At 43.1% G+C, this 13216-nt stretch overlaps 1 protein-coding gene across 2 annotated transcripts in view; it reads left to right on the forward strand.

The window, feature by feature from the left end:
* Nucleotides 1-13216, forward strand: part of LRP1 (LDL receptor related protein 1) — a 1300039-nt gene that overhangs the window by 183104 nt on the left and 1103719 nt on the right. The window lies entirely within an intron of this gene.

Genomic DNA, 13216 nt, shown 5'->3' on the forward strand with positions numbered 1-13216 from the left:
CATTAAATCAAATTTGATTGTGACAATAAGAGCATTTGGAAATGTATTCAAGAATAAAATGTATCATTAATTTCATATATTTTTTTTAACTGTTTCTTGAGATATTATTGAACATTTTGGCTATTTCTGACCCTAGATAGTGTGCAGGGGACGGGGTTCCCACACATTTGGAAAGCAATTTTCTGTTTCTTTAATTCAAGCCAGTTCATACATACATGCACAGTGATTTAATTGATCCCGTCATTAAGCCTTGCAATATTTAATATCGTGTTTCACTCCTTTTAATTATTTTGTAAATAGAATCGATTTCTGTGAGTTTCTGCCACCAACATTTTATCCACCGTATTTTTCAGGGATCCTCCTAATGCAACATGTGTGCTATGCTTTTACTCTTAACAAAATGATCAACATTCAATTCAGCATTTTCAGCAAATCAATCATTTTTACTTATGTGAGTTTATTATAACATGTATATTTAGACATTATCTGCTTAAATATTTGGTTCTCTGTCCTTATTCAAACCAATCTGAGCCAAATTTATATTGAAGATACATTTCACTTCCTTCCATAAGGAATTCTGTTCCCTCCGCCCCCTCTTATTCCTCCCAGCAGCTTGTAGATTCCAGAATACCTTCTGTCACGAATGTCTTGTACAATGTGTTCTCGCTTCCAATCTTTGGCCTAATGGGTATCGTTCTTTCTTATTGTCCTTGGATGTTCTGTGGTACTTTCTTTTAGTCTTATTGTACTTCCACTGTAGAATATATTAGCTTGGACAACACACATGCTGTTGCAATTTATGAATTGATTAATTCTCATTTTGTCCTTGTGCCTCAGATTCTTTCAAGTCACTCAATGCTATTTGCAATTGCTGCAAATATCTAATTTAAAGAAACTGTTTATATTGGTTAAGCCAAATACGCTGGATTCTGTTTTTTTGGATGTTTTTCTTTTGCTTTGACAAATGAAACACTATTAAAAGTTATTTGTCTAGTCATCGTTTTGATGTTTGAGTAATTGTTTCTATATCGGTGCGTTGGTTTGCATATTATTTGGCATACTTTCATAGGGTGTACTCGTCACTGAGACGATGGTGGGTCCCTGCAGAAGTATTCTGATACTATTTTAATATAAATAAGAAGTTGGGACAGAGCAATGGATCTGCAAGATCTGGACAGATTGAAACTCTTCTTTGGTAAGGAGTTTCTTTATCTACCTCCTAAATGATTTGAGATTATATCTAGCTAAATTCTCATCTTCAACATTTCGGCACTGGTATCTCAGGTTCAGACTACAATGCCTCCCCACTTTAGAGCGTTTTGGCCTTAAGCTTGGCGTTCCTACTGAAATGCGAACATGCATAGTGTAATATATGGGTTCTGCGAAGACTTTATTCCATCTTGTGATGTGCTGCTTTTATTTTTGGAATTTGATAATTGGAGGTTTCAGGCGTTTTGTCCATTCAACGTCCCAGATCCTATCATGACCTATGGTGTAGGCTTATGACTAGTTCTCACGTATCACTTACTATTGCCCTGGTCAGAATGTTAATGGTCATTTTCTCAGAGCTGAACAAGGTATAAGGGACCTGGTCAGCATAGATGATGCTTAATGTGAGAGTTCTCTGCCGTGCACAACCAGTAATGTTATAGATTTGATCGCTGTCTTTTTTTGGGTTTTTTTTTGTTTTTGTTGCCCTGTTTTAGCACTTAAAGTTTTGGTGTGCCACTATTCAATTCAATGGCACCAGAGTTATTCCTCTCAAAAGGATAATTGGATGAGGCGTCACAGCTGGTATTGAAACTGATCAACTAGCATGTTGACCACAGATCAGCAACTCAAATGCTCGCTTCTGGGGTTAATATGACCAGCCTAGAGGCAGGTTGTGGCTTCCTGTACTCTAGTGTCTGACTTTGGCTGCATGTTTCCTTGGTTTCTCATGTCTACGATCGGCTTGCGGAAGAAATGGGGGGGGGGGACTGTACTCCCTAGGCTCAGACAGTTGAGCCTGTGCTGCACATGCTTTGGTCTCCTCTCAGTAAAGTTAAATGTGTGGTGGGCTCCTAGCTTGGGCACCTGCAGTTGCTGGGAGCTTCGAGTGGTGCTCCATAGAATGTAGCAGTGAAGCTCGGTGGAGGACCACTTTGATGGACGAGCCAGATCTATGGTTTAACTTTATTATTGAGGCAAATAGCAGTAATGTTTCATCAGTCTGGCTCAAGGTACTAGAGTCTGTGGTTTCATTTGTAAAGCACAAAGTAGAGCCAGAAACATTGTTGTGCCATAAAGCCAGTGGTAATAGATGGGGGTGGGGGGCCACAAAGCCCCTGTCCTCTACTGCAAAGAGCTCCTTCTTTGTGAAGGAAAGCCAAGCAATGTGCTTTTTCTAGATTCGTCCCAACAAACCCCCTGGCCTCCCCCGCCAACCACAAATGCACTTCCTCTGCAGGAGGACTCTGTGAACATGATGTCTTCCGTCTCAGGGGTATGCAGGCTTGCCCTCTGAACCAAGATATTGCGTGTACTGGATGCCTAAGAGAAATGCTCCTTGTGGTATACATTTGGCGTCCCCTAGTAGTTGATTAAAGCTGCAAAACTATATAGGACATTGTTGTTTGCATTCATAGTCCAATGACCTTTTGCAGGATGTCACGTTTTAGCTGCAGATTGAGGGCTAAAATTGCATAGTGACAACTAACCTAAGATTCTAAATTGATGTCACACGTGTATTGTTAATCAAATAGGACCAGCTGTACGAGTCTGGTCATAAGATGGCCACAGCAAGTTAAATGTAGTTGAGGCCAAATAGCTCTTGTGTAATCTGGTGCGGCAGGCCCCTACATCAAGCAATTTCAAATCTAGGGTATAATGCTGAGGAGTTAACCAGCGCTTGGTCTTGTGCTGCACTAGGCTTGAGGCAAATTTGGCTTTCTGATGAACGGTATCCTATTTGTACTGAAACGGGCAATCCAAGTTTAGTTTGATACCCCTAAGATTTATTTTCCATTGCAAAATGCACGTGGCGCATACTGTTATTGGTGAAAATGACTGAAAGGTGTAATCGCATTTTGCCACAAAGTATCACACCACCTGTCCACAAACTTTTTAAAATAAAACTGTTAAAATGGGTGCATTTGTAATTTAAACAGCCCAAGGTTTATTGCCAAATAAATATTCTGGATCCTGGTATTTGAAAGTACCTTCTTTTTCATGTGGAGAAAATGAAATTAACCATTTTTGATTTAACTATTTAAGCACCGAAATGAAAATTTATTTTGGCTATTTAAATCTCAATTTCATATGGGCATTACCCACCTCCACCCCAAACCCTGAATGCCAGAAACACATCCCAAATGGGGAAGGGACTGCTTAGTAATGAATGTTGATAACTGTTTTCTGTCCATGTTAAACCATCAACCTCTCCAGCGTGTTGAATCTGATGGCCACATTTTAGGGAGTATTTGCAAAATTAGATGTAATGGGAGAACCTTCAATGTTGACAATAGATCTGAAATTCGATAACTCCAACTGGAAGCTCACATGGCAGGCAAAATCCCTACAGCGCTATGTATTTCGGATCATATACGATTGGCAGATGCACTCTTTTTGCGTGAATTAAATGTTGCCCATTGGGGCCTTTAAAATGGTGCAGTTTATCTGTAGATGGGGATTAGTGTGGAACTATAGACAATCTGAAGTTCTCATGGTTGGACATCACTGTGCCAAGATTTTACCAGATTCTTAGGGTCTTGCATTCCCAAGTGCGTCACTGGAGATGGGAAGGCTCTGCGAGTGGCACAGAGCTGCACCAACTCAGGAAGTGCTGAATGTCATCTTTCTATTTGGCCTTCAACAGTTTATTTCAATGAAATCTTTTTTGGTTTTTCTTTAACACAACAATACATCAAAGTTTAAACAAACACATCACATGCCGGGCCGGCCAAGCACTAGTTCAATAGATACACCAACTCAAGAACCTCCACCAAATTCCTTCAAACAAGTTCAGTTTCTTCTTCTTGCTCAAAATTATCCTGTCCAATATAGACATTCTGCATCAATCCAAAACAGACCTGCTAGGCCAGGTGACATTTTTGCAGTCCCTCATGAGGATTTGTTTTTTCTGAGAGGGCCTCCCTAAACAAAACAGCACCTTTGTGGGTAGCTCAAATCTTTCAGTAGGGTAACTCCCCACAGTATTGGTCTGAAAGTCAAAATCATTATCTCTCACTAAAACCCTATTCATGGTTCTTGTGACTTCCAACCAAAACCATCTCATCTTTGAACACTCCCAGATCATGTGCTCAAATGTCCCTTCCCTCTAGCCACATCCCCAACAAACATCTGCATCACTCATTCCTCACACAAACATTTTAACTGGAGTCCAGAATACATTAGTCAATATTTTGACCTAACAGATTTTCTCCCCCAGATTCTGCAATGTCAAGGCTACATTTCCACACATTTTCTTCCATCTCCCATTCCTCACCTCCAAGCCCAGGCAGTCAGACTAAGCCCTGAGAAGATGTTTATCGGTGCGCCTGAAACTTCTCAAGAATTTGTACATATTAGAAGCGCAGTGACCGTTTGCCTTCAGCGTCAATAGATGTCCCCTAAGAACATAATCACCACACATTTTCATCTCCCTCAATTACAGTCTTAATTTACAATATTCACACGTGTGCATCCTTGAAGATCCTTCGAAGCAACTCAATCGTGGAACGGGAACCATTTATTCTTGATCAGGTCTCTGATCCATTGTACCCCACCTAAGAACCAATCCGGCCAGAAGAGAAAAAAAAACGGTTTCCCATTGATTCTTACATTTATATTCAACCAAACTGATGGCCTTGCCAGAACTGTGTTCTTTCCCCTTCATCATGTTCTTCTTTAAAAGAATCTGACGCTGTATGACCCTATTTTGTTCACGGATGTCAAGCGTGCCTGCGTAGACAGTGGCGTGTTCAGTTTAGTCTCTGCCCTTCCCCACTCATCTGGCGAATTCTCCATGACCGGTAACGGGTGAATGGCAGAGAATTATGGATGGTGTAATGCAAAATCAGGGATCCCTAGACCGCCTTTCCCACAAGGGAGTTGTAACTTCCACAATTTAAGTTGTGGCCGTTTGTTTTCCCACAGGAGGTTTTTGTAGCAAACTGTCGATCAGCCTAAATCTTTTCTTCTTTATCTGTAGTGGCAATATGCTCATCACATAATTTATGCGAGGTGCAGGTGACATTTTGATGGCAGCAACCTTCCCTCAGAGTGATGACTACAATTCAGACCATCTTGTCCATTACATCTACCACCTGACACACCTCATTTGTTAGCCAAATAACTAGATATTTAATTTGCTCTGGACACCAATGAAATCTGAGCACTGTGACATGTGCTGGAGCAGAAAGGTGAAGCTCAACAGCCTGACTCTCGCCCCAAGCCCGAAAACAAAGTTGTGTTTTTTTGATGTTTTAAGAAAAGGTGAAGCTGTCATTGCTTTGGATTTTGCCCAATTGATTTTGTATCCTGAATAAGACTGAAAATCTTCTATTTGCTGCCTTACAGCCAACAGTAAGGAGTCCCGAGTCTGCAGCATCAACAGCATGCCATTGGCATGTAGCCATACCTTCTGCAAGACATAGCCATAATGGACTCCTACCATCTCCTCACACCGTATCCTCTCTGCTAGTGGCTCCATCGCCAGTACAAAGAGCAGTGGTGACAACGGGCAACCCTGTCTTGTTCCGCGGCCTAATTCGATTGGTTCGGATGACCACCCATTGGTATTCTCAGCAGCCGTTGGCTTTGAGTAAAGCAACAATATCCATTGTACGATTTCATTACCAAATCCATAGTTCTTTATTAGTGCAAACTGGGAAACTCTACTCAATTCTGCCAAATGCCTTTTTCAGCGTCCAACGAAAACACTGCACACTTGCAATGTCAACATTAATTTGTGCATGTTTGTTGAAGGGCTCCTTCCTCCCACAAAGCCATACTGGATGGAGTTAATTAGGTTCTCTAAGGTGTCTTCGATCCTCCAAGAAATTACTTGCTCCAGGATGTTATTGTCAGTATTGATTAGACTGATAGGCCCCACAGAAGTCAGTGGCTTCCAATTCTTTAGCAAAACAGAAACCAACGCATGTCTTTTTGTTGCTGGGAATACACCTCGACGACTACCCTCGGTATGATTCAGTAAAACTCAGCAGGCAACTCATCCAGACCCGGGCACTTCCCGTCATTTCATTTGGATGTTAACCTCCTCAATTATTCCACCGAAAGAGCTAGGTCCAATGAGGTTTTCGGCCTGTCAGGCAATTTATTCAAGCCACAACTATCCATTTAATTAGTTACTGTCACCAGCTCGGAGATCTTCAGAAGTATATCATATAGAAGTCACAGAATTGTTTGTTGGTGGGATCAAATGTTAGCCCTCCTGAAGCTTGATTTGATTGCACTTATGGTTCGATCTGCTTCCTGGACCCTCAAGCGATGTCCTAGCAGTCTCAAATCTTTCACCACCTTCATAGAAAATGCACCTTGTTCTAAAAAGGAGACTTGCTGCCCTTCCAGATGAAAGCTGGTTTAGCTGATATTTTGAATGGGGGTAAAACCGCCCTTGCTTCAACTGTAGGATTTGACACATACTTCTCGATGTCCAGGACATCAGCTTGTTGTGGATTCAATTAATTCTTCAACATTCTAATTATCTTGCTGGACAGACCTATCAACAAGCCCTGCATATAACATTTAAATGCTTCCCATGTCGATACCACACACACACACATCCGGTGTCCAATTCACCAAAATGAAATTCAGCTTCCTTCACAATCTTCTCAACCGGATCATTGTCATTGAGCAGGGCAGTATTCATGTTCCAATAATTAGATTTGGGCAATAGGAAAGTTCATGACATTTCTGTCCAGACTCGCGCGTGATCAGAGATTAGTATAGCATTAAACTCTGCCTGCAAAATAAATTGTGTACACTTACCACTGATACTATTTGCAGCACCCTCCCCCCACTACGATCCACATATGTCCATTGTTTCATTAACGTCTCCACTCAGAATGAAATCAACCTGCCCGACACCCAGAAGAAACTGGGCGAGAGATCTGAAAAAGGATCAGTCTACCATGTTTGAGGCATAAATATTACAGGTCCAAATGATGGAGTCCTGTATTTTAATTGTCACGTAGATCCACCCTCGTCCTTTTTTTTTTTTTTTTTTTTTTTTTGTTCGCAATTTATTCTCAATTAGTCAAAGGTAGACGTTTTCTCTGCAAAATACATGCCACTCTTGAATTTGAAAAGTAGGAAGATGAGAATTCAGAACCCACCCATCCCCTCCTGATCACATCCTCATTAGAATCCACCTAAAATGTCCTCTGCAGGAGGGCCACGTCCACCTTCATTCTGTCCAAATGATCCAGTACCCTTTTCTATTTATTCAGATCATTGAGTCCATTCACATCCCAAGAAATCGCCTTCAGACTGTGCTTGCCTTTTTATGTGTTACTTTTTTTAATAACACATTTTTATTGATTTTTTTAATGATATATGATATGGCATTTATAACGCGCCTATACACAGGTGTTTCAAGGCGTGACAAGGCAAGGCGGGGAAACAAAGGGAGGACAGACCACGATCCTACTAGGCCAAGTGTCATTCAGATCGAGCAAGTGCATGGGAAGGGGGAAAAGGAAAAGTGCGCGGGGGAAGGGAGAGGGGGAAAGTGCAGTACATGGGGGGGGGGGGGTGGAGTGGAATAAAAAGGAAAATAAACGGCCAGCTGGTGGCAAGTGCAAAGAAAGGCAGACAAAAGTGCTGGTAGGGGGATTGTAGGGATACAGAATAATGGTCCCCAGGTGCAGGGGTTGCCAGGGAGGCAGTGCAAGTGGGCAATTGACGGGGCCTGGGCCAGAGATCAGAAAGGGTGGCCAGGTAACCCGAGCAGTTTCAGTCAGGAAATCAGCAGGGGAAAGGGGGAGAGAAAGCAGAGGCAAAGAGGAAGGTTTTGAGGTGCTTTCGGAACCGGAGATGATGGTTCTCAAGTTTCAGGGAGGCACCAACTCGTTGCTTGGAGTAGCGACTGACGCTGAGGGAGTTGGAAGCGGCTGAGCAAAGAGCTCGAGAATCATTTAACAAGATTGAGCACTTTGTCGACAAGCTTTTAGGCAAACAAAACCGTAGATTTGCAAAACATCAGTATGACCTTAGCCTCCATTTTCCAAGGACTGCATATAGGGGTAAACTTTTAACTAGCTTTTTCGCATTTGCTCCACATTATCAGGGACTTTACGGGGCAACCCCGTCCACTGTATACTCTTCATGTGACATACATATGTCGACATCTGAAACAAATTTGTTGCATTTGGGATTTTCGGTTTTTCCCCACACAGCGATGTTGCGTTTTATCAGGATGATTGCAGGGGACAGGAATAATTGGTTTAATCTGTTAAGAGGTTTCACCCCATATCCCAGACGGCAACAATTTTGATCCGTAAGGTATAGCTGCCCGCATGACTGTTGCCAATTTGTGGAAGGTTAATTCCCAGAAGTGGCGTATCCGCAGGCAGTCCCATAGTATATGAAAAAGGGTTCCTTCCATGTTTTTACACCATAAACATTGTGGGTGACCAGCCCGCCCACACCGGAAGAGCAACGTGCATGCGTGGGTAGTAGATCCTTTGTAGAATTTTAAATTGCTCAAGTCTGAGTCTAGATGCGACCGCCACCTCACGTGGGAACATCAATGCCTATGTTTTTTAAGTTTTAACTTGTTAAGTGTTTGGTTGCTCTCTTGTGTTTAGCTATTAAGTACATCTGATTTTAAATTTAAATACATTTCTGATTTCTCTTTGCTGTGTGCATGTGTACACGTTCGCCCCTTCCCCCATACTCTTAACGTTAAGGAAACCGATGCTTTGAAGGCCTTAAGTCACAAAATTAAAAATAACCAGTTAAGGAACTTGCGGGGCTAATAATGAAACTGTGTAGATTGTAGGCACTTGGGTCACATGGACTCTGGGGTGTCGAGTAAGGGGGACTTTCAGCATCTTGACTAAAGAATTTAGCAACTTTTGAACCTTTTGTAGCTTCAATGTGCCTTAGCTCTAGTAAATTGGGAAGGTTTCATGTCGGAATACCGTTATTTCCTATTATACACCATCGTTTACATCAAATTCATTTTTTTTTAGTTTTAACGCCATTTTATGTTATAAATGTTTAATCAAACGGAACGTAATTTTTCAATTTGCATAAGTGATTGAAGCCGGGTGCAATATGTCTAAAAAATGTGGTGCCTTTTTTGCATTCCAGTTTTTTTGCAATAGCCTGTGACAAAATGTTAGTGTGAAGGTTTTATGGCAAAGTAAACTTTTCAGGCACCGCAGTTGCTCCCCTTCCTTGTACGAACTTCGAAAGTTTTGGAAAAAGTTCGCTGTACCCCAAAGTTGGACCAAAAAAGCAACATTAGAATTCATAAACTTCATTAAAAAAATATCTTTGATGCAAGTTAAGCTGTATACTAGCAAAAGTGCGCTTTTGGGATGTACATTTATATGTATGCCATCGCTTCCTTTCCCAGTGAGGCCGAGCCAGAAAGTGTTACTCATGAATAATCTACATGCCACCCCCACTACATCATTTCACGAGAGGGCTGGGATCCTTCGCATAGACGCTACCTCATTTCATGGGCCAGTGGGAGATAGTCTCTTAAAATAACTCATTGTGTGTTGCACGTTCTTATTAATCACTGTTGTACTTGGCGTGTGCACGTTTGCGCCAATTTCTTGTATTTGGAGGCCTGTTCAGAGTTTCATTTCTTCAGTTTCTTTTTTCACATGGTATATATATATTTATTTTTCATTTAATCTTTTCTTCTGTTCTCTCCTTTTGCCACCCTTCATCTAATGCCTGTACAACTGCCTGGTTTTTGGTTGGTGGAAGAAGATCCTGTTGGTAGTGTGGGAGGAAGAGGGGAGGGGGATTTCAGTAGACGACAGTGAAAGATGGTCTTAGGATGGGGAGCATTGAAGGGGGGGTCAAGATTGTTACCCCTCCTTTTCACTGTTTTTTTGGCATCTGGAAGTTGCAGGCAGCTTGTGTGTACTGGGATCATACATTGGCAGGCATTGGATGCAAGTGGCTTATCCGCTCCTGCTTTCTTGGTGTCCAGCATTTATTATGGACAAATAAAAACAAGTATTAGAATTGTTGCAGATGGCCTCAAGAACACCAACTCCCAGAGACGGTTTGTAATTATTTTTATTTTTTAGTCGATGGGGGGGGGGGGTGCAAAGGGCCATCCCTCTCCTATATAAATTAAGGAAATGCATTCCCTCCCCTATGCCAGGCATCCCTCAACCTTAGGTTGGTCACTAGAGATCTGTAAGCCCCATCTAAACGCTGCCTACCTCTGGGTGATGGCCTAAAAACAAACCCCTTACTTGTCCAAACTCCCTCAGGGAGCAGTCTAGTGGTCCCTATTCTTATTGATTTCACGATTGATTGGTTTCATCATTTGATAAGCGCCAATCCATTGGAACCAATCATATAAATTGTATCTGTGCGCAGATAATATAAACCATGCACAGGAAGCCAGGTACTGGGGTGAACAATTATTCAAAAAGAAAAGTCTTCAACTGTTTCCTGAATTCACACAGGGAGTCACTTTTTCTATGCTCGTATGGCAGAGAATTCCAGGTTCTGGGGCCTGCACAGGAAAAGCGTCTCTCGCCCCACGAGACAGATCTCGATGATGGAACCACCAAAAGATGTTGTCCTGAGGATCGGAGTCGACGATCTGGATAATAGATGATGATCTTTGAGGAAGGATATATGGTGCCAAACCAGGAACAGATTTCCCCGCTCTGTGATCAAGTGTGGAACAGCACTTCTTGACTAGGTTTCCAGGAAAGACCGTAATCAAATATTATGCCCAAATAACCAAATGTGTCGACCAGCTGGATCTTGTTACCCTGAAAACTAAAGGATAACTTAGTGTTTGTTGCATCTAGAGGAAGACAGACAAAAACCTAATTCTTGGTAATGTTCACTTTTAACCCCTTATCTACGAGAGCCCTGTGGAAGGCTAGTTGTGATTGTAGGCCCATTTGAGATTTGGAATGCAAAATCACATCATCCGAATAAGAGACGTGGTTTTCTGACCATCAAATTGAGGTGCATCGGCCGGAAACTCCTGGATTGTTGTAATTAAGTTCTTAAAAATAGAGTGAAAACAATAAGGGAGCCAACTGGTACCCTACAAATCTATGCAGGCACAAAAGGAGGGAATGGCCCTGCGGCTTTCCCAGCTACCACCTTTCCCCTCTGAAGTGTGACGGGCTCTGGATTCCACCCTGGTAGGCCTCCCAATCCAGGCTGAGGGGGAGGAGGGTACATCCCCTCCTGAAATGGTCAGGATACTGACCTTGTCAGAGTGCAATGAATGAATGGGATTGTGCGGGTTATGCACAGTGACAGAGAACGAGTTGAGGGCTCTGGCAAAGGATCCTGGGAGTACCACACAAATTGATGAGCAGGACAAAGTATCCCAAATGCGAACCTGAATCTGTAACTGTAGGCATTTCAGCTGTCCATCCATAGAAAGTAATTATTAAGAGTCTTGTAAGACCATAGAATGCAAGAAGTCACTTTGCTGGGCTACCCATGGAGACCTGGCTGCAAGCCCAAAGTTTAAATCGAGCCCATGGGAACACTAACTTCAAACTCTCTTAAGCGAGCTAAGATGCAGGCTTTCTGGATTGTAGTGATATTGAGTACACCTTTCTTATTAGTCGGGTAGGAAGTGTTGGCAAAACTTCTCTTCGCTTTTCTGGTTTGTAAACTAGAACTTAAAGTGGAAACCATGGTGCTTTTCTCTTTTTTATGCTTGAGAACTCTCTATCTACTGAGATATGTAAACAAAATGGTTGTGGAAGTGGGAGACCCCAGGCAGAGCCACCGCTTTGGGCCAGGGAATTAACAGATCCCAGTGAGGGTATGTTGTGTTATGCATATGGTTGAAACCCCGGACCCCCCCATCCCCGAGCCCTCCCTGGTAAGAACAGGCAGGTTACACCAAAAAGTGGGAGCACAAATGAAGGCACCAAAGTCTTTGCAGAAAAAAGGAGCACATTTATTATGGGTGGAAAAGACTCCTTAATGGCAGATGAAGTTGGGCACAGTGGACACAGATGATTGTACTGGGCTATGGGCACAAGGTGGGGTATTGATGGCCAGCATACAAGCTAGGCACACCCATTGGCATGGTACCCGGGAGCCTGGGGAATACCCTTGGATGCAGGGGCTAGAAGGAACACAAAGGGAAGAGTGGGAGAGGGAGTGGAAGAAGGAGGCTTTTAGAGATGGCGAGGGCTGAGAGAGGTGGGGAAGAAAGAAAAAGGCAGTGAGAAAGACAATGAAAGGAGCGCACAGTGAGGGAGGCGCCCACTTTTCTAGTGTTTTTTTTTTTTTCCTTTAGCCTTTTCCCCTGCTGATACCTTGTTAGGTTTGTAATGTGAGCGCTATTATGCCTGTGGGTCTGTCTTCAGTGCTTTATAAAATAAGTAAAGTAAAGGCTCAGAGACACAGAGGCAAGGGGGAGCAGGCACAGACACAGAGGTGGGGGAAGACCTGCTGGTGGAAATATTGAGCAGGTTGGGGAAGGAAAGAGGGGAAGGATGGAAAAGGGAAGACAGGGTATCTGTTGAAAGGGGCGTCCTGAGCTCTTCTGCCCCCTCTTAGCACACCACCACCACCACCAACAACCAAAAGAGACTGAGCCCAGGACGTCTGTCCACTTATAAGGCTTTTGCTCCACCCCTCTAGAGCCCACCCACACCCAGGACCACAACAGGGGAAACTAGTTTCTGTGTGATTCTCAGGTCAGGGCAGATGAAATTAAAGGATTCAGGGCAGGTGGGCACAAAGGGGAGGTTAATTTCAAGTGCGCATAAAGGCAGGGACAACAGATGACTAGGGAATGGAGGATCATCACAGAAAATGTTGCAAGGGGGTAAAGGGGCCACGTTGGTGACCTGCCCGGGGGAGGGATAGAGTATCAGACAAGCGTTCTTCCAGAGTCCTGCCCCCCACAGTCCCCACTATGATGGATACAAGTGGAACTCGTTTTGCAGGGCTCAGGGAGGCTTGGTGCCAGGACGAAGGGGAGATGGATATTGGAGGGTGAGGAAGAGTTGAAAGGCAGGTTGCA

The sequence above is a fragment of the Ambystoma mexicanum genome, chromosome 3q (assembly GCF_040938575.1).
Source record: "Ambystoma mexicanum isolate Mex_15411 chromosome 3q, UKY_AmexF1_1, whole genome shotgun sequence".
Taxonomy (NCBI): domain Eukaryota; kingdom Metazoa; phylum Chordata; class Amphibia; order Caudata; family Ambystomatidae; genus Ambystoma; species Ambystoma mexicanum.